Here is a 4,200-nt window from a genome sequence, read left to right as displayed (position 1 = left end):
AAAATCAAATGACCCTTTTATATTGGCTTCCCAAGCACAACAAGTCTACTTCACAAACTTTCCGAGCACCAAAAGAGAGAGACGTGATTGGTGGGCAGTATGCAAAGTAAAGGCTACCGGTAAATTTGACGTCCCATTAGCTGAAGGACAAGACGAGAATATTGAGCAAAGCGTCGATATTGCTTTTCAAGAGGATGAGACATCTGATCCACACCAAATTTTGATTGAAACTGATCGAGATGAGATCAATATTGTTTCGGACGGTGTGGTAGAAGAAGTAGATGCAAATGAATTTGAGGGACTTCAACATGGTGTAGATTTCAATGAAGTCATAATAGAAGATGAAGATCATTGGGAAGGAGAAGAATTCGAACCAGAAGATGATGAGCAAGAAGAAGAATATGATTCAAATGAAAGTGATGAGAATATGGACAATGTTCGTGTAATTTTATTTATTTAATTATTTCATTCTATCACTTTATATGCATTTTATATCAACATTGTTCATCATAGTAATCTTAATCTTAAAACTTAATAGTTTTTTGTTTCTCTTTGACACAGGATGGTGACTAGAGGACGAGCCAGCGGACGTGGGTGAGGGCGAGGCAGGGGTAGAAGTTTGCAACTTCGAGATGAGAATGAGGAGTTAGTGGGAGATCACTTATCGCAACCTGAAGATAATCTTAGTGAAGAGGTGCGTGGACAAAGTATCTCATCTCGTATTCTTCCAAGAAGTTCGAACAGTGAAACGCAAGTAAGACAAAGTGAATTATGCATTAGATAATTTCTGTTATTGTTTTTTTTTTTTTTTTGGTATAGGTTGGTGAAACAATACCTTCAAGACCTGAAAATGAACAAAATACAGGACAAAGTGAAGGTACTGTGTCACATGGACGTCGACGGGGACCCAATAGTGGAGTTCAGATCCCAGATCATCCAAGTAAAAGGACAAAAGTGACAATGGTGAACAATCGGTAATTTCAAAGCTTCTAAAATTGAGCTTAATATATTCATAAATAATGTTAGCTCTATTTCTTAATTTTATATATTTTTTAAATTTATTCTGTCAAAATAGATTTATTGAAAGTGGTGTTATGCGAAACCTCACAAATGATATTAAAGGCATTTTCACTGAGGCATGGCCAAGATGGCACGCTGTGCCAAAAGCATCTAAAGATTTATTGTGGGAGAATTTCAAGGAATAAATACTAATTTATATTTAATTCAATTTATTCATTGCTAAATTATATAGACATATTTTGTAATTATTTAATGTGAGTTACTGTTTTGAAATGTGATAGTTGATGTATTGGTGGGATAATCTAACCGACGAGGAAATGAGGAAGGTGTGGAATGAAAATGCGAGTGATCGATTCGAAGAGATGATGTACAAAGCTAAGCAAAAGGCACTGAATGATGCTCACAAACAGTTAGGTAGAGAACCAGAGATGAGTGATATGATTGATAGAGGTCCTTATTGGTTGAATAATCAATTATGGAATGATCTAGTTCAGAAGTATTGGGCCTCAGAAGATTATTTAGGAAAATGTCGAACTACCCAAAAAAATCGTTTGACTGAAAAATATGGTTCGATAACAAAACACACTGGTGGTTCTATTCCTGTAGGGGCACATAGGCAAAAATTGGTAAGTTTTAAGTATATATAAGTTTTTAGATATCTTTTATGCAATTTATTGACATGTGAATTAATATTGTTTTGTAAACTATAGGAAAAAGAACTTGGTAGAGAAGTGACTGATCTTGAGCTATTTCAAAGATGCCATAGAAAGAACAAAGGAATTGGGGAGTTTATTGACAACAAATCCAAAAGAATTAGTGTAAGTATAATTTGTCATTAGATTTAAATATTGGTTAGTATATATATTCATTGAGAAATTTTATTAGACTTTTATTACATAAATGTTCCTTTTTATCTAATGTACTTGTACAAGAAGAATACCTTGCAAAAACGGGTTGTACTGATGTTTCTTCACAGTCTTCTTTCGATATCTCAACTTGGTATGATATCACTGGAGGTCCTTCTAAAGGACGCTTATATGGATTTGGATGTAGCTCCTCATCTACAGGTTCAAGTTCAGTTAGTTCTACTGTTAAAGCATCTGACCAAAAGATTAATGAGTTAACAAAAGCTGTGGAGGATTTTTCAAGACGGGAAGAAGAAAATAGAAAGTTTTTTGAAAATGCGCTTGAAGAAGCTCGAAAGAGGGAGGAAGAGGCTCGGAAGAGGGAGGCAGACCTACAAGAATTAGTTCGAAAACTAATTCAAGAGGTGGGATACACAAACCATCAATTTCCTGGTGGGTCTGGACAGTAGGAGCAACAACATTCCAGGAAAGATAATTAGTTTATTTTTTTCTCTTTGTTGTTTATGACTTAGTATATGTTGCTTTCGGTTGTACTTTGACTTATGTTTGTTGACTTGTGAGTGCAGACATTGATATTATTTGATAGTATTTGGATGATGACATTAATTATATTAGTGGTGTCGTATTATGAGTATCTTTTTTGTTAATATTTGTTGTTCTTGTTTGGGAAATTTAAATTTTGGTATTGATGGAATGTATTTGATGATATAATGACTAAGATATAAATTTGGGTACAGAAATTAAAAAATATATTAAAAAAACCAAAAAAAAATTAGAGACGGATTTGAGACGGAAAATTTGAAAAATTAGAGGCAGAAATAGAGACGGATTAGACGGAAATTTGTAATGTTTTAGAGACGGAACATTTTCTCCATTTTAGAGACGGAAAATAGCAAACAAATACTTTATCTTTAGAGACGGATTAGAGACGGAAAGTTCTTTTATTTATCGACGGAATCAAAGACGGATTGCCTACGGAAATCAGAGACGGATTACACTTCAACTTTCTTCTCCTTTGTCGACGGAATTAGCTACGGAATTTTCCGTCTCAGAATTAGAGACGGAATGTTTCCGTCGCTAATAATTTAGCCACAGGGCTTTCAGCCACGGACTTGGGCGACGGTTTTTTCCGTCGCTAATTTGCTTTAGAGACGGAAATCCGACTTTCAGAGACGGAAATTTCCATCTCTGATACCTGTTTTTCTTGTAGTGAAAATCACAAGAAGTTTGGGCTAATGCCATGCACCAAGAACTTGACGCGTTAGAGTAGAACAACACCTAGGAAGTTACTTTTTTTATTTACATATAAGAAGACCATTGGATGTAAATGGGTGTTCAAGATAAAAATGAAGCCATATGGCACGGTTGAACGTTATAAAGCTAGATTGGTGGCCAAGGGGTACAATCAAGTGGAGGAAGTAGATTTCATGATAGTTTTTCTCCCATTGCAAAACTACCTACTGTCAGGATATTACTTGCACTTGCTGCTTCAAAATTGTGGAGTGCCCATCAAGCGGACATCAATAATGCCATTTTGCATGGATTTCTTGATGAGGAGGTATATATGCATCCTCCTCCATGGTATGATGTAGCTCCAGGTATGGTTTACAAGTTGAAATGTTCACTCTATGGTTTAGAACAGGTATCACGACAATGAAATATCGAGTTTACACAACGTGACTGTTTGTATGTTAAGTCCAATGACCTGCTTTCATTGTTGTTCTTGTGTATGTTGATGATGTGTTCATTGCTTGTGAATTAGTAGATGTTATTGTAGAGGTCAAAAGATTTCTCTATCAATGTTTCACCATCAAAGATATTGGTCTATTCCAGTATTTCTTAGGTGTTGAGGTTCACTCCTCTAGCTCAGGAATTTCTTTGAATTAAAAAAGTTATGCCCTTGATATTGTGAATGATGCAGGGTTACTTACTTCTAAGGTCACAGCTACTCCTTTGCCACGAGGGATTCAGTTTCATACATCAACAACATTATGTTTTGATCCTGAGAAGTATAGACGCTTGGTCTATCATCCTCTTTATCTTGGCTTTACTAGACCAAATATCACTCACTCTATTTAGCATCTCAACCAATTTGTATCTTCACCCACTACACAACACTAGAGTGTGGTCTTGCATGTAGTTCGCTATATCAAAGGCTGCCCTGATCGAGGTTTGTTATATGCTGCACATAGTTCACTCACTATGGAGGCCTACTATTATGAAAATTGGGCTTCTTGCCCTGATATATGGCTTTTGTGAGTTTTTGGGTTCTTCTCTCATCTCTTGGCGTACTAAAAAGTAGTCCATAGTGTGT

The sequence above is a fragment of the Sesamum indicum genome, linkage group LG5 (assembly GCF_000512975.1).
Source record: "Sesamum indicum cultivar Zhongzhi No. 13 linkage group LG5, S_indicum_v1.0, whole genome shotgun sequence".
In the NCBI taxonomy this organism is placed as follows: Eukaryota; Viridiplantae; Streptophyta; class Magnoliopsida; order Lamiales; family Pedaliaceae; genus Sesamum; species Sesamum indicum.
Note: the sequence above shows the minus strand (reverse complement) of the source record.